General features: G+C 37.5%; 1 protein-coding gene across 8 annotated transcripts in view; it reads left to right on the forward strand.

Annotated features, from left to right (window-relative positions):
- The window catches only part of LOC107685126 (spermatid perinuclear RNA-binding protein-like), a 119,770-nt gene that overhangs the window by 35,361 nt on the left and 66,040 nt on the right, over window positions 1-18,369 (forward strand). For 5 of the 8 annotated variants that reach the window (XM_016481628.1, XM_016481632.1, XM_016481627.1 and 2 more), the window contains exon 2: window positions 176-246. The gene's annotated coding sequence lies outside the window, so the exon portion shown is untranslated. The remainder of the gene's footprint in view (window positions 1-175; window positions 247-18,369) is intronic. The other 3 variants (XM_016481630.1, XM_016481631.1, XM_016481629.1) reach the window with 1 other exon arrangement.

Here is an 18,369-nt window from a genome sequence, read left to right on the forward strand (position 1 = left end):
GTGTGTATGTATATATATATATATATATGTGTGTGTGTGTGTGAAATTTTATTTGTTACAACATATTACAAAGATTTTCATGAATGCAGCACTTTTGCAGTCTTTTCTTTGTTTGTGTTAGTTACGGTATTATTGTACTTTAATGAATGGATCAATAAATGATCTTCTCTTTCAGCAGGTCCAGATACGACAGCGTCTGTCCTCCGTGAGAAGGTGCTGGACAGGAGCAGGACGTAAGCGCTGACGGTACGTGACCTCCCTCTTGCTCTTGACCTCTCAAAAAAGGCCATCCTGAGTGAGTCAGGCTGGGGTCAGGCACATAAATCAGCAGTCCTCCGGACCACCGCACTATTCTCGGATCTGTTTTGAGTACATGCTTTATGGGTGTGGCACGCACAGAAACTCTTCCCCCACTGCTTATTTTGGGAATAATTAGTACAGGGTGGTCTGGACACGGTTCAAGTGTTGAGTCTTAGTTTGTTAGAATGTATTTGCCCTCACAGCCGCTGGTGTTTGTTGATGAAACGGAACTGTGTTATTGGGAAATGCCATGTTTTATACCATTTACAATCCATAAGGCCATTGGGATGCGTTCCCATTGGACATTGAGGAGGATTGTAGGTTTACATGCCTGTTTCCGTGTACCTCTTTGGAGATGTTTAGTTAAACATGAACGGTTTACTCTTGTGAGAGAGAGCCTGAGCCTTTGCTTTGCTTAAAGCGATAGTTCACCGAAAAAAGATGAATGAAAAAAGAAAAGTATCTCACTGTTTTTTGTCCATACAGTGAAAGTCAGTGGAGACTAGTGCTATTTTTTTGAATCTCATTGATCTTCAATGCATGGACCAAGAAGAAGAAAACATTTCTTCAAAAGATCATCGTTTATGTATGTGAAGAAAAAGTCACACAGGTCTGGAACTTGCTGCATCTTTCACAGTGAAGTGTGGCACTGCTTTCTTACACGAGCAGCTCATGATCATGATGAGTTTGTGTCGATATAATGTGCATTTGGAAATGCAACATATGCCTTCCCAAACATCTAATGAGTAGTGCTTATTAGGGTTGGGCCGATAGATGATGCCATTGTCCATCGCCGATGGCTGACAGACATCACAATGTTAAGCTGACATCGTGATCTCCCCCTCCCCACCCACTCTCTCCCACAATCCGCCTCATCCCAGTTCCGTGTTCGGAAAGGAAATGAAGTGTACTACGGAAACCCTAAAGGGAATAAATAGCCTACGAGATGGGAGGATAAAAAAAATATTTCAATACTTTTTCTCGCAATTATATCGTTGGGTAAGTATAGGCGACTGTATATAAATTGCTGGCATTAGGAAGCCGCTATTGAAACCGCTTTCAATTGCGCGCTCTCATTTTACTTTCACTTTCACTTTTGAGATTCGCGATCACAAGGACTCTATACTATAGAGCGGCAGTACTTACCACACGCAAGCCCGCCGGACGCTCCTTCGTCAAATCCGCCCGCCTGCCACTGCTCACTCAAGCCGGCCTCCGCATTCTCTAGGCCTCCGGCCTCCACTCACTCAAGGCCGCGGTGTGTGACGCTTTTTCGTTGCTACTCATGCTGCATGTATGCTGCATCTTTCTTTGGATCATGATTTAAATCCAGTGGTTGCCTCTAATTTTAAATGGAAAGACCACAGACAAAGCCTTAGTTTGTTCATATTAAGAGATTTCTTTTATTTGCGTAACTTACTTGTTTGATTTGTGGTTTGTTTTAAAATTTCTATTTAGTTTTGTTATATTTTAATTTCACAAAGAAACGTGCAGCAATAGCCTAATAAAACGACACCTTTTCATTTACTGTATAATGTCTTCAATCTCATTTTGTTAAAAAAAATCGTGAGAAAATCGAACTGTGAATTCAAAATCGTGACTCGAATCGAATCGTGAATTGAGTGAATCGTTACATCCCTATTAAATACACTTTTTGCAGTGAAACATTAAAATAGTAATATTTATTTTGTTTGTAGTAATTTTATATTTTTATTTAGTAGTAGTAATAATAATAATAATAATGATGATAATAATAGTTGAATACATAAGTTGTTGTGGAATTTTTTTTCTTCAATGCACAATTTTATTTTACAGTGAAATATTAAATAGTAATATTTAGCTTAATTTAGTAATTGTTATTGTAATTATTATTATTGTTATTATTATTACTAAATACACTTTTTTGCAGTGAAATATTAAAATAGTAATTTTTATTTGTAGTAATTTTTATTTTTATTTAATAATAATAATATTAATTATTATTATTATTTAATTATTTTATTTTCTTTATTGTAATTATTTTTTTAAATGTAGCCATATTGTTGTATAATCACAATCTTGCAGCCCTAAAAAGTGAAAGTGAAGTGACGTGTTGCCAAGTATGGTGACCCATACTTTGTGCTCTGCATTTAACCCATCCAAGTGCACACACAGTAGTGAACACACACACACACACACACACACCGTGAACACACAAGCAGAGCAGTGGGCAGCCAATGCTGCGGCGCCGGGGAGCAGTTGGGGGTTAGGTGCCTTGCTCAAGGGTCTCACCTCAGTCGTGGTATTGAAGGTGGAAGAGAGCGCTGTACATTCACTCCCCCCACCGACAATTCCTGCCGGACCTGAGACTCGAACCCGCAACCTTCACGTTACAAGTCCGACTCTATCCATTAGGCCAAGACTGCCTCAAACAAAGAGTGAACCAGCCAGATTGTGTTACTCCCAGAACAATTTTGGGACAACCTCAGATTGTTCTGTTCTGATGGGTTACAGATGTGAGTCCTCAGCACCACTCTTGATCTACAGAACAGCCTATAGGAGAGCAAACGTAGACTACTGACGTCGTAATCACATACCTTTATGTCTGCATAGGGATGGCTCATTCTCAAGCATCCACTGACACAGGAAAGGCCAATTTATCACGGCTACTAAGTTGTAATTGTGAAGTGAAGTGCCTGGAGCAAAAAATAACCAAGTAGTGGTTGTGGGTGGCATTGATCTTGTCTTGGCCTAGGCAGAAATTTACCAATCATTGTCTTAAGTCTGTTGGTTTTGGCTCGCTCTAGCTCTTTGTGCAGTGGAGTGGATGTTGAGAACGATTCTATTGCTCCTCTCAGACTCGCTTCAGGTAAATGGAGTGTGTCGCTGTTCCGACAGACCAACACACTCGGACTTCCTGTTCAAATGGTGGCTAATCAGTCTCTGCTGGTTTGAACTACAAGCGTGAGCAAGTTGCGAAGACTGACAACTTGTGCCCGCTTGAATCCACATTACTCTTCTGTCTTGTAACCCTCGATTTGTTAGCTGTAGAGATAAATTAACATGATTCTCTTGCCCAAACCCTGCCGTCATCACTCTACTTCCCCCAGGATGCTTGGTGGAGCAGATGCCAAGCCCCGCCCTCAGAGCCACACACCGACACACATGCTCACGGTGCGGCCAATCCACGTGAGTGTATTCCCAGGCTGCCTCTCATATTCCTGCATGCTCGTCTCTCTCCATCAAACACACACACACACACACACACTCTTTCGCCGCAGTGTCCTTGAGAATCCAATGACTTTGGCAGCCCGCGCCTCTATCTCTGCGGTTTCAGTACATCTGACATTTCAGCGTTAATTGTTAGTCCTGCATGTAGTAACAGACTAATGTTGTTTTATTCTCCTCACACTTTTTGTCCTTGAATACCTTGAAGATCATTCATTCTGATACATTATTCTTATTCTTATTCTAAATTATCAATGTAGTTATAGCAGCAGTAATATTAGTAGTAATAATAATAATAATATAACAAAACAGTAATGTATTATTTGTATTACTATATTAAAATTAAAATCATTAAAAAGTAAAATAATACAATAACAAAAGTGTTAATAGACATGTTTGTATTTATTATTATTATTTAAAATTAAGTCAATGCAGTAGTAGTAGTAATAATAAAATAAAACAGTAATGTATTATTTTTATTACTATATTAAAATTAAAATAATTAAAAAGTGAAATAATAACATAACAAAAGTGTTCATATAAACAGGCTTGTATTTTTTATTATTATTATTATTATTATTATTATTATTTAAAATTAAGTCAGTGTAGTAGTTGCAGTAGTAATAATATAACAAACAGTAATATATTATTTCTAGGGCTATCAGTCGATTAAAATTTTTAATCTAATTAATTGCATGTTTCGATTAATTAATAAAATTAATCGCAATTAATCGCAAAATGAATTTGACTGTGAAAATACCCAAAAAAGGTTATTTAAAGATATTTTTGTTAAATGAGAAAGTATCAAGTAGACATTACAAATTGTAGCTTTAGAAATATTTTATTTGATTCAACAAAAAAATAAGAAACTAAATCTGCCAGGAGGTGGCGGTAAATGTCTTCAGTCAATTCGTTCAAATGGTTGATTCATTCAGTAATGAAGTAAACTGCTCTCTTTATGAATGGGTCTTTGAATCATTGGTTCACACGATTCGTTCAAAACGCTGATTCATTCAGAATCTAAACACCGCTGTGTTGCTCGGAGATGTGCAACAATTCTACTGTGGCTTTAAAGGTTATATATTCTTTGCAAAATTGATAATATAATACATAATATTGTGTTTAAAGTATAACACAATATCAACTTCTTACTGAACTGTTGTATAAAATCGCATTTAAACTCGTGATATTCGGGTCAAAAACAGCACTTGTGTAATGGCCTACTGCTCTCCCTGCTCGTGTGATATTGATATTGTATGATATAAATATGAGACAAAAACACATAAAGGGGCATTTTTTGCACCAATATCTTGAATTTTAGGGCATAACTGCATTTATGGAGTTGTTGCCCTGCATCATATTTGTCAACAGTCAACTGTAAGAAATGTAAGATGATGTACAGGTCTGGGGTTGGGCCAGTGCGTTAACTGCGTTAAAATATTTTAATCGTGTTATTTTTTGTAACTAATTAAGTTAATGCGTTAAACTGACAGCCCTAATTATTTCTATTGCTATATTAAAATTAAAGTAATTAAAAACTGAAATAGTTAAATGATAAAAGTGTTGATAAAAACAACACAATTTTTATATAGTAATAAAATAATTATACATTACTGTTTTATAATAATAATAGTTTATTATTATTCATAATAATAATAATAACAACAAAAAATAATGTAACAAATAATAATATAAATTGTCATACTATACTAGGGATTTTTTTTTATAATTTAAGTGGTGTTCAAGTGCTGAAGTATCTATATGTGCAATTGTATACTGCAGTATATTTTACTGTTTCACAGTATCCTTATATCTGAAGTTTTTCCAAATCTGTATCTAATAAGAAATCGCCGTCTGATGTTTGAAATCAATTCATTGAAGCCTCTCTCTTTCTTTGCCATTTCCTGTGCGCTACTGTATTTCTTTGAGTAGTCTTTGTTCTCTGCCAGGCTTTGTTATTCCCATCTCATATCTGTTTTTCATCATTTTCAGATGTGTTGTGGACAGGCTGAATAGGTATGTCTTGAAAGGGCTGTTGAGTGGAAGACATAAACATGAGAGAGAGACTCTGTTCTGTCTGAAGCTGCTTGAATTTCTGACTAAAACTCTGTCTGCCGCTGGGACTCCTGGAGTCAGCGAGCGCTGCTGATGAATACAGATAAACACTCATTCACCAGAGATGCATGTTTCCTTAGATGAATAATAAGCATGTGCACAACTATATGTATTTAAAATTGGATAGAATTGAACTATTTTTACTTGATACAGCTGTTAACCATAACTGAACTATACTGTGAGATGCAACAGCATGGCATTAAGGAAGTTAAATGCGATGCAAAGCCATTTCATGCAGTCTTTAATCTGACTGTGAGTTGGTGTGTTAGATTGAGTTTTGTTGTGCCAGTGGTCAGGCGATGCCTCTGTCTGTAATATAGAATCTCAATCCTCAGCCTCTCACAGCAGTAAGAGCCACTCCATCTGTCTCTCTCTCTCTCTCCTCCTCACTTGCATTCGTCGCTCCCTGGGAATCAGGGAGCTGCTGCTGGAAGGATGTAGCCATGACGACAATTCCCGAGGGATGAGTCGGCACAGAGCCTCACTTTTTTTGCCCATCTTGCCGTGCAATCTCTCTTTTTTCCCCTTTCTTTCTGTGTCTTTTTTTCTTTCAGTATTTGTCTTATAACTACTGTCCAAAACTGGTGCTTTTCAGGATTACACACATTCACATTCTTTTGTCAGGCCAGCAAGAACAGTGCCAAAACAACGTTTATAAAAATATAGAATTAAAATTAAATTCCTGATAAATTATTATAAATGGAAAAAAGAATAGAACCACACAAAACTAATAAAATAAACAATTCCTGCATGATGAGCCAGCAGAATAATTATAATTAGAAATAAATAAAGAACAATGCAAAACTAAGTAGACAAACAATAATTAAATGAAAATTTAATTTGGTGAAAAATGTTATAAATAAAATATAAATAAATAAAATAGGAATAAATCTAAAGTAAATAAAATAATTTATTGTAAATAAAAGGAATTCAGTGAAATGTGACATACATTGATCATGAAATTGAACATTGCATCAAGCCAAAATAGCAGAGAAAACTGGAACGAGTCGTACTGCAAACACATGGACTGAGAACTGAAAAAAAATTTCTAAACAGTCTGATCAGCGCAGCCACCCGTCTCAGAACACACTGATCATCACATCACTGAATCGATGTGGTTAAAATGCATGATCAGAAATGCAGGATGCGAGGTGATGAATATGTAAAGAGGAGAGTGGTGTGCGCTGGAAATGGGGTCAGGGGTCAAAACTGCAGCTTACACACAGAGATGAACACATCCTCCTGTCTCTCTGGCTGCTGCATCTGATGGCCCTGGGGTCACTGAACTCTGCTAGGAATTCAGCACTTTGTTGAGACCAGCCGATTTTCACTTCCTCACACACACCGCGCTCTCCCTTCACGTTACACACACACACAGAGAGAGCTCTTCAGCCCCATTTTCCATTCACACTGTCATTGAAACTCCCAGGAGCTGCACTCCTCCATAACTAAGAATGAGCTTATGTTTGTAAAGGCGAACTATCAGTGCTAGGCACAACATTTAAAATATTTACCATGTTTTTTTGTTGACAATATAAAATTAATCGGCATTGTAATATTTAAGATTTTTTTGGCATGACTTTATGATTTTTAGCTTGAAAATGTTTTAGTAAAAAATGTGTAGGTAAATATTGCTGTTAGTTACTGCATATTGTTGTATTAGTGCATATAAATGAAAATGAATAAATATCAATAATTGTTATGTTTTATTTAGTGATAAATTGTGTGGAAAACATGCCTGAAGCAGGGTTATTATAGTTAACTAAAATTGAAACAAAAATAAAATCATAAAAAAATTGAAAATAAAATAAAACCATTAAAATAATATAAACCATTAAATAAGAACAAAACAATATAAAAATATAAAAAGACAATATTATGTTGTTTATTAAAACTGAAATAAAAATTAAACACTATATACCTAGACATTGTATAAAAAACAAAAACTACTAAAAATGATTAAGACACACACACAAACTAAAACTTTTTGCTAAAATTGAAATGATAATGGAAAATAAAGATTCAAAATAAGAATCTACAAAAAAACTATAATAGTAGCTCAATGAAAGTGTTTTTTGTTTTTTTTTAATCTGATTGACTACACTGATTGTTTTGGTCAAAAAGATGTTTCCCTGTTTAGAGAAAAAAATCTTCAATCCACTTGAAAGTATTCATAAATATTGAGTGTCATGTTTATTTCTGTTCAAATGTGGTTGTTTTTGCAATTTTATGCAAATGTCTTTTGTGACTTTAAAACAATAATAATTAACAGAAATATCTGTTTTTACTAAAACATTTTAATACATGAAAAATGGCATGCATAGTTTTCTTTAAAAATTGAACAATTACTCAAACCATTATATCAGTTTTGAATCAATTTGTTAAAATGTAACAAACTAATTTTCTTCACAGAAATTAATTAAATGAGATTCAGCGACAAGATAATATAAGCCAAATTACATGTTCTTAGGAGTTAATTTCCAAATTGCAAAATGCAATAAAGTCATTGCAGTATTCACAGTAATACACCGTAATACAAAATCATTGTGAATATGTGATGAATATTAATGTCTCTGGTCTCTACATAATAACACTTCCACATACTATTAAAAAAGAAGAAAAGGGTGGCAGTATTCAGTGTGTACTGTGTAGTAAACTTGTATTTTATTCTGAACATGGAAGCAGACAGGAAGTGCAAGCTTTAAAAAGTCACAGACGTGACCTCAATGACCTTTACTTTCTACTCTTTCACTCCCCTTCAAGGTCCATTCACAAGTGCAGACGGCTCTGGAAAACGCAGGGGAAAAAATCAGAAAAATTATCTTTAGTTCTTAATCTGGCATCAGATTGCTCCCGCTTCCTGTGTACTCAATTAAATCCAACACAGGCGAGAGGTACGGCGGAGCTCTTTACACCCATTCAGCCTCAAGGCCCGGCACGAATTCCCCGCGTCTAATTAGGCCGCTTTATTGGGGGTGTATGAGTGGCGCACCCGAGGTCAGGGCCGCCTGTGAAAGTGCACGTGTGGGCGTCTGAATAAAACCGCTTCCCTCGTTTGATAACCAAACGCTCTTTTCATTCCTTTCTTTCTAACACCATCCAACTTCAGAGGGCCTCTGAAAACCAGGCCATTCCGACTGCTGAATTAGTGAAAAATTCATGTTCAGAATCCAAAGAGACGCAGGGAGTAAACGGATATTTGAGAGAGCGAGAGGGAGAGAGACGGCCACTGAAATATTTACAACATCGCTCGATCTGATTGACCGTAGACTGCTTGTCCCAGTGCATTGTGGGCCGTGGTTACCTCTGGATACCGTAGGGGGTGGGTTATTCTGAGAGAGTCGGTGAGGGATCGCGCTAATGAATTGGTGTTGTCGAGTAACATGGCCAAATTGACCCGGAATGAATGGATTCACTGATCTGCTCTGACTTGGCTCCGAGGTGCTGCGGCTCCCGTGCGCACAAACACGCTCTGTTTTTCCTCTTTCGGATTACCCACACTTGTTCTAAATTCCTCATTCTGCATAAACACTGAGTTTCTTCTGCGCCACCTCGCTGCTTTCACAAACACACCTCGCAGGAGTAGTTCCTCAGGTCGCACGTGCTGGAGAGGTGCAGTATGGAGTGGCAGGGGCCGGCGTGCAGCCCGCTGGGCTGACTGCAGTATGAACAGATGGTGCCCATGATACTGAGCAACGGCGGCCCAAGGTTGGACGCGACTCTAAAGGGGAGCTGATGAACTGATTCGCTCTGCGTGTCAGCGTATGAAGCTGAAGCGGAGAGAGGAGCAAGAGAGAGCGACGTGACCCGTGTGCTGTTATATAAGGGTCCTTTCAAAGGGTCAAATGAGGGGAAACAGGCTTTTTCTTGCTCTTTTAAAAGATTGACTATTAAAGTACTTTAATGCAGTGATTCTCAGTGCTTCAGAAACACTGGACATCAATTTGAAGGAATAACGGAATAAAGTGAAATTATGAAAACTGTAGAGAAGTTCTTAAAAGTACCTCATAAAATTGGAAAATGTTTATGCACTTGGGATGTCTGAGGAATAAAAGTTAAAGTAAAACTCAATTATGACTATTGGTCAAAAACTTTGATCTATTATAAGAAGACTTCATGGAAAAAGATAAAATACTACAAGTATGGCCTCTTGTAGTGTACCTTCAGAGCGTCTGAGCTGTGATGCATCATTTCTTTGAAATCTGTCTAAAGGAAACAGGATGATGATGATTTTGGGGTTGACCGCTGTGCTGTGTTTAACTGTTTTCGTGGCTCAGTTCTACTCAAGAGCCTTTTTGATTTATTGGCGGGATACAAAGTGTTGAGCGGGCTGAATTTACACGCTCACACACACACTCTCGCTCTGCCTGTGCAAACACACACACATTAATATTTCCTTCATCTGCTTTTCTTACTTGTCCAGCATTGTTTCCAATCATTTTCTCTATCTCTTTCCTGCATCTATTCACTTCATTGTCCTGATGGAGTTTCCCTCTGCCATGCTCTCTGTTTCCTTTTCATTTTTTTGGTACGTCCTTGCTTTATTAAAGTTTTCATCAATAGTATATCTTAACTCTAAGTGCAAAACAAGTGTTGTATGTGTTTCCTCTCTTTGTCCATTAACACTTCTCCAGAGATCTAATCCACTCTAAATGGCTTTCACTTTAAGCTCTTGTTTTGTAACATGGGCAGCTGTATTTTTAGCACTTTTACAGTGTTACCGAAGCTACTGGAGGCTTGAAGCATCCTGGGAAGTCTGTAGAAGTCTTTTGTGTCACCGTAACCCCAGGCAGCACAAATAAGTCCAGTCTTTGAGAAACTCTTAAGTGTTTTTGTGCTTGTGAACTGTCAAAATTATTTTGACTAGTGATTGTCTTTTTTGTTCACATAATTTCTGCAAAAAAAAAACTTAATACACATACTCCCTGCAGAGACATTTTTCACACAGAAATTAGAAACAAAAATTTACGATTTTCCTTTAAAGGGGTCATGAACTGGCTTTTTATATTATTTGATACTGTTGTCTGAGTTCCACTTATGATGTTCGTGTGGCTTTTACATTCAAAAACATCAAAATCAATAAGTAATAGACTATTTTCTACCCTGGTTTTGAAGCCAGCTCGAGAAACGCTCGGTTTTTATGGGCGTGCCGCATTGAAGACTTGGAAGTAAATGCCCACTGTTATGATTGGATAACAGTTTTGCATAGTAAACTAACTTTCTGTGTGTCTGTTGGACAAGCTACGTCCTTCATAGTTGGAGCCTTCTGTGACTTTGGTTAGACACGTACACATAATCAGGACATCAAGCGATCTCTAATAAAGCAATAGTGACACATAGTACAAATATTTTTGTCTCACATAAGTGTGCTATTGTGTATTAAAAATAAAGTTTAAAAATAATTAAAAATAAAGTTCAACCACGCATTCCTAATATTTGAATCCGAAGGAAGGTTATGCAGCGACTGTGTTCTTCCACAACCAGACACTGCACAATATTTTGCGATCTTTAACAGCATGTTTATCGCTTGGTTGCTCGATCCGGTTTAGCGCCACTTACGTTATTTTCCTACTATGTCGTGTGATTCAGTGTGCTGGGCTACAGAATTAGGTGTTGATATTCTTCTCTGGAGGCGTGTTTAACCTATCTATTAGTAGGCACATTCCAGGATCTGGCGTTCGCTGGGCCTGGTGTCAATAAAAACGTTTATTTCAATAACAAGGACGTTTTCAGTTTTGAAACTTACAGGATATTCTTTTAATATGATCTCTTATGTCAAAAGCTCAAGTAAAAGTTGATTTCTCAATTCATAGCCCCTTTAAGACTTACAAGAAGGTAGAATGGCACAAAGGTTTTGTGATTTTTTTGTTACATTTTGTTTACAATATATTATAATAATAATAATATTATAATATATAATAATTTCTGGTTCTCAAATCTGATTGGCTGAGAGCCTTTTCCAGTGGTGCGATATTCTAGTGATAACAGCACTCCAACCGATTCACTGTTTGTACCACTCCACTTCTCACAGCGAGTGTCATGCCGAATACCTAAATCCATTATAATTTTATAAATAATACTGTTTTTGTGTCACGCAATGTAGTTAATAATACTGTTTTTGTGTAATGGAATGTAATTTTAAGAGTTTTTTTAGGCGAGAATATAGTTGTTTAGACTATAAATTTGTGGTTTGTTAATAAAAATAACATTGTAGCGAATCAGCTCAAAGGGGGAATATGAATAATTAATCATAACTAGTTATAATTAATTATAAATATTTAGATCCGCTGTAAGTATTTACTCGACCTCTCAGGGTCAACTGTCTGTCAATTCTAAGAACGTTAATTTCCTGGTTAAGGGAAATAACTTTCTTACTGTACAATACTACACAGAGCATGTAGCAAAAATCTGCATGATTAGGGACTGCGATTATGAGCAAACAATGAACAACCTCAGGTGAGTTGATCTTGCTGAAGTTGGTTGATGAAAAAGAACCAGGTTGAATCAGAGGGTCTTGGTGAATGGAAAGTCAAGGCCGAAGTCTGGCGCGAACTTAGGGTGTCCTTAGGAGCGTTTTTAGCTCACATCCTCATCTTCTCAGAATCTAACAGAACCGCAGACTGAAGACTTAGTAGAAAAAGAAAACTCCGGGCGGAACTGTGCGTGGGCCCTTTTAAAGTCTGAGAAGATTCCCACCTCTTAGGATGGGCTTGTCCAATGAGAAAGGCTGAAGTTTCAAGCGGGAGGTTGGATACTGGGGAGTTTTACGACCCTTTGTGTGAGGGCATGGTAATTTGCAAATGGAACTCGAATCAAATTACTAAAGATTCTTAGAACACTAATATATTGCCTATGTACCAACATATAATATACACTCTCGTTTAGATAATTGCATTTGCGATAATATCGCGATATGAAATAACGCGATTTTTCAGTCGCAGAGGCTGCGATTAAAGAGGTGTAAAGAGGTGTGTTCGACTTGAAGATCAGATCGGTGTATGACATCAAAGTAAGGCGAGAGAAAGCATAAGGAGACGTCCGTGCTCTCATCGGTCTAAGCAGCGCTGCTTCAAGTCGAGTGCGGGCCATCAGCAGAAAAAGAAAATAAATAAAACGGTAAACAGCCAAAGGACGTAACTTAGAATGGGAGATGGATCGGTTTGTGAAAGGGAAGAGAAAAGCCATAGATGAAGTCGCACAGACCCAGGCAGGTGCTGGTCATTTAAAAGCTAAATGCAGAAAATATGACGAGACATATCTTGCTCTCGGCTTCACTACGCTACAGTTGTCGCGTCGTGCCGCAACAGCTCTACACTGGACGCGGCAAAGCGACCGTTGCAGATCATTTTAACTTTGTGTCAGTACGTCATAAATAGAACAAGGCATCAGTTTAAACCCTAATACTAAACATGGTAGGATTACATCAATGAGTGGTTCTATCATAAGCCTGCATAAAACAGTATACAATATAAAAGACAATATACAAGGACAGTAACAACATACACAGGTCTACAGCTTATCCTAAACCTCTGTTTCGTTTAGTTAAATGTACGATACTTGCATTGCCTTGGCCTTGAACAAGCGTCCGGATGCAGTCATGGATGAAAGTCTTGATGGTTTGGAGGTTCGGTGGTGTTGGAGTCGCGATCCCGTTCTTCCGGGTTTGAAGAGTGAACTCCAAAAAGATATTATTCTGACTCTGTGGTGGTCGAGAGAGTTTTCTCCCAGATGAAGATGATGAAGAGCTAAGAGAGACATCAGCTGAGATCCAAGAATCGTTGGTGAATGTAAAGACAAGGCCGAAGCCTGGTGCAGACTTAAGGGTTGCAGAAGGGTGCTAGCTCACATCCTCATCTTCTCAGAATCTAACAGAACCACCGACTGACTGAGGCGGGTCACTGATGTGAGAGCTTTATCTCCTATTGAGCTCACACCTCCGGGAGGTCACAGAGCCAATGGTGGCTTTCACTTTTGGAGGGAAAGTTTACGACTCTTTGTCTCCAAGCATGGTATTTCGCATATGTAATTCGATTGGGTGTTGATGCACAAACTAGTAAAGATTCTTAGAACATTAATATGTTGCATAGGTATCAGCATGTAATATGCACTCTCAATTAGATCATCCGAAGATGAATTCATAGAGACCAAACATGGTAGGATTACATATAGGTAAGATGACAGGAACGAGTGGTTCTATCATAAGCCTGCATAAAACAGTATACAATATAAAAGACAATATACAAGGACAGTAACAACATACACAATGACCTGAAGTATATGTGTGTTAATTCAAAGAAAGGTTTTCCTATGAATTAATTAGAGAAGAGTCCATTTTTACTGTGCATCATGTGTCTTTCCTATGGAAAATGTAGTGAGAGGGAGAACTCTCAACATGCCATTAGGTCGTAAAGTGTATCTGGTCTAGCAAAAGGTGTCATGGTTGCCATGGTGACCAGGGGCCTGGTGTCGTTCGCAGACATCCTGGCACCCAGTATGTTTATTGGGTGAGGGGTCTGTGACTATTTGTTAATCTAATGCATAATTGATTTGTTAAATCTAATGAAAAACGGTGAGTCTGATTGGTCCATACGCTACAACATCTATTTGAAAATTTGCTTCAAAGTTTTCAGAGACGTGAGCTCCAAGGCGTCAGCGCTCATGAACCCGCCGAGAGCAGCCTCACCTCAGCCAGATCTTCTGGAATTTGCCGCTGGCTCTGATGTCTCTGTAGTGGTTAAACACGAAATATAAATCGTTTTGGGTAAATCTAAAAGGGCAATCTTTGGTCTCTATTATTTGTTCCAGAGCAAATAGTTTTGACTGAGGCAAAATCTCATCAAGTTATATTTTATGTAACTTCAATGCAGTATATCAGAGTGCTGGCTTTGTACTTTTGACTGATTTGCCTGGCAACTTTTATGATGGCTGATGTTGTTTATTAAATATTATTATTAAAAAAATAATATTTTATATGAATAATAGTAGTATTTAATAATAGTATTTAGTATTGAGAAATGGTGTGTTTGTTGGTGATGGTAATTTTAGTTACATTGTTCCGCAATTAGATGGCGACAAGAGACTGTTTTTATGAGTGAGTCAGCAGTAAAGACTTTTATATTGAAAGAGACTGAAACATGGTTGTAAACAAGGAAGTTTTTTTTACTTTCAACAACAGCTTTTTAAGATGCAGCCAACAAATGCAGTGAGCAGCGCTGTCATCGGAAATCACCCTTAACAGATGAAAGGATAGTACGACAAAAATATCGCTTTCCTCAGTAGACATTCAAACAAATGTTTTATTGTGAGTATGAGAGTGAGTTGAATGAATGCTGTATCAGATGCAGGTAATCACCCTCGCTCAGTTCATCTCTCTCTCATAATACTCAACTCTACATGAGCTTTTAATACAGTGATACAATAAGCTTTCAATGAAGCAACTCAATGTTCCTTTGTTATTAAAGTTCTAAAGTGACGTTTTCAAATTGGTAACGGAGGCTTGAGCTCAGCTGTTAAACTGTCAAACTGAGATTTGAATCAAGCGGAAGGAAGTAGTTCTGCGCAAAAGAGGGTTTTTAGAGACACTCCGTTGTTGTCTCTTTTTTTTATTTACACATTTGTGCTGTCATACTGTTGTATAAATGCAATATCACACTCATAGAATTAAGATATGGCTGTACAGTACATCAGTACACTGTGATTACCTATGGGCGAATCACAGCTGTGCTGATATACAGCCATATATCGCACTGCTACGAGTGTATAATCAGGAAGGGGGCCAACACTTTTCCACACCACTGTATATATATAAAAAGAGCATGTAAAAGTAGCCATAATCTCTTGAGTACAAAGATATTCTCTGTCTGGGTTTATTTTAGAGCAACTGCCATTCAATGAATACATTTACCAGCCATTAAATTAATACATGCTCAGACTGACTGTAGTTTTAATACCACAACAATTTTTCACTTTTTGCATTTGTAATGTGTGTGTATTTGTGCAGTGTAGGCTTTTAGAATAAAACGCTATTTGGCAGAGAGTGTGTGTATGGGGATTTGAACGTTGATGTGTGTGAGTTTTCTTGAAGTTCTCAGGTGACATCAAAGAGGAGATCAGTTTGATGCATCTCATTTAATAAATCCAGGCCATTTTGCCGTTCCTCGTTTAAAATGTCCTAGCAGTACAAGACAAACGAGTCAGCCAATACTGTAGATCAGGTTTATTCCCACACTAATGCCTAAACCTTTAACCCAAGCCAATGTGTGTAGTGAAATCTAAAGCTTTTATTAAGAAGTTAAAGCAGCACTATGTAACTTTTGGTGCTCTAGCGGTTAATAAACAGAACTGCACACATCCCACGGAAGAACATTCCAACCGGAGCTACTTCTCTAAGTTTATGTCTATGGCGATTCACGCAGGTATGTGTTACTCCGCAGCGGTGACGACCCGACCAGGCTACAATAGTCCAAATATAAGTACTTATTATAAGTGTACCGTAGTGATTCGGAATAAGACAAAAACGCGGTTTGGAAGATGAATTCATGATGTACTCGCTCATATACATTTTGAACATTTTGAAAAAGCTACATAGTGCTGCTTTAAGCTGTTTAATTTGAACAGAATATTGATTGTTTGTATTAAAGATAAAGTGTGTAATTTCTGTGCCATTAGTGGCATAAACATGTTAAAAATAAAGACAAGCATGTTAGATGCTGGGAAAAACTGAAATAATGACTAAAAAAACTTGGAAAAATGAAGCGGTGTAATTAGCTGAAGAATACTTGAAAGCTACATTAAACTGGTATAATTTATACAGTTAACATTTACAGTTATGTTTAACATTTAATTGTATATTTAAAAAGTTAAATATTAACAAAATCAAACGAATATAATGTGTTTGTGTTTGTTAGCATATTAGTATTTGCTATGGTATTGAAATGGGTATCAAATCATGTGAATTTAACTGGTAGTGATATTTGTTTATTTATTTATTTTACTTTGATTACTCTTTAGGAAAAACTGAGATAGGAAGTATTTTTACAGAGAAAATTACACATAGCAGCCTATTCCTGTCAGTATAATATTGAGTTTTGTTTGGGAGGCGTTTGCTCTGATGGATCTTTGTGTCTGCTGTGCATCTGTTAGTGTCACATTAGGCCTTCAGAAGTTGATTGAGGAAGTGGCAAAACTGTATAAGTGAGACAAATGAGAATTATGTGAGGAAAAGTGAGTCTAAGAGAGAGATTGTGATGTATTTGTGGGAAGAGTAGATGACAACAGGAAGTCACACGCTAGTTGCTGGTCTCTAGTTATACTTTGTAATCTCTCTATCCTTGTTATCCCCCTCTCCCTTATTTGTGTCCCTGCGGGGTTGACCTAAAGTCAGCAGAAAGCACCTCTCCATCTTAAATATTGACAATGCTGTTATTTGTTTATTGATGGCATCCATTCTCCCTATAGCGTGTTCAGCGTTTTCCTTCGCTGCCAGATCAACTAATGCGTGAAACTGCACTTTCTCAACATAAGCCATTTTTTAATCAAGACACCTCTCCAGATTCCAGAAAGACAAGTCAGCATTGAAGAAGATGATGTCAGTGAATGGACATCATTATTGGAAGATGATGCATGTTTGTTTGCATTGTGCTTATCGTAACCAGTTAGCGTTATCCTGGCTCCTGATAGTGCTTGCTTTGAACAGAGCGGGTTGTCATATGATTTTTGCATCTGATCATGATGATTTTTTTTTTTTTTAATTGGCTACATTTTCCTCAACATGGTGCTGCTCTAGGAGTGTTTTGAAGTAGGGATGCACCGATACTGGTATCGGTATCGGGCCCGATACTGAGCTCTTGTACTCGTACTCGTACTCGTTAAAATGCCCCGATACCAAACGCCGATACCACACAGCATGTGATAAGCGCCATATTCAGACAAAGAAACACGACAACAGACAGCAGAATGGAGTTAAGGATGTCTACTACGAAGTATATGTATGCAATGAATATAACGTTAAACATTCAGTATTAACGCCTGTATAGCTGATGTGCGCGAGCTGATAAACAAAGCGCGCTGAGTGGATTGAGCGCGCGGCGGCGCAGATGCGCGAGCTTGTCGAGTGAATATATCTTTCTCACAGACATCACTGGAAAATTTGTAGTTCGGTCGGATATGTCAAAAACAAGTAAAACAATGCACAAGTTACTTAACGGTAGGGAGGGAGAGAGAGAGAGAGAGACACAGAGAGAGCGCGCGCACTTCTGTTGTGTGATCTCTGATGTTCACTCACTTAGCACACGCATAATTTGGATTAAAACTAAATCGTAAAAATAAGACCATTTATAGGGGCATTCACTATAAACCATCTATTGAAGCATGTCAGATTTTCTAATTGACTTATAAGTGCCCACACCCTGAGAAGAAGAGGTGAAAGGTTAAAAAGATGCACTGCAGTTTTTCATGCAGAAATTATTTTAAGTGTCCTGTTGCTTCAATGTTGTATTTAGAAGAGTTGGAAGGAAATGTGAAGTGTTTGTTGACTTCAGGGGGCTGTATTTCTGAGATGTGCCTGAATTTTCAGGGTGTCTTTATTCTGTCTTACAGATTTATCATCAAAAAAGACTTTAGTGCACATACACATAATTTGTATTAAAATGTAATTATTTTCGCTCTTCAATTCTGGATTGAAAAGTTTCCTCTTTTGGTGTTTTTGTTTCATTTAACAAAACCTTATGAAGTAATAATCTTCATATA

Source organism: Sinocyclocheilus anshuiensis, unplaced genomic scaffold (assembly GCF_001515605.1).
Source record: "Sinocyclocheilus anshuiensis isolate Anshui unplaced genomic scaffold, SAMN03320099.WGS_v1.1 scaffold914, whole genome shotgun sequence".
Taxonomy (NCBI): domain Eukaryota; kingdom Metazoa; phylum Chordata; class Actinopteri; order Cypriniformes; family Cyprinidae; genus Sinocyclocheilus; species Sinocyclocheilus anshuiensis.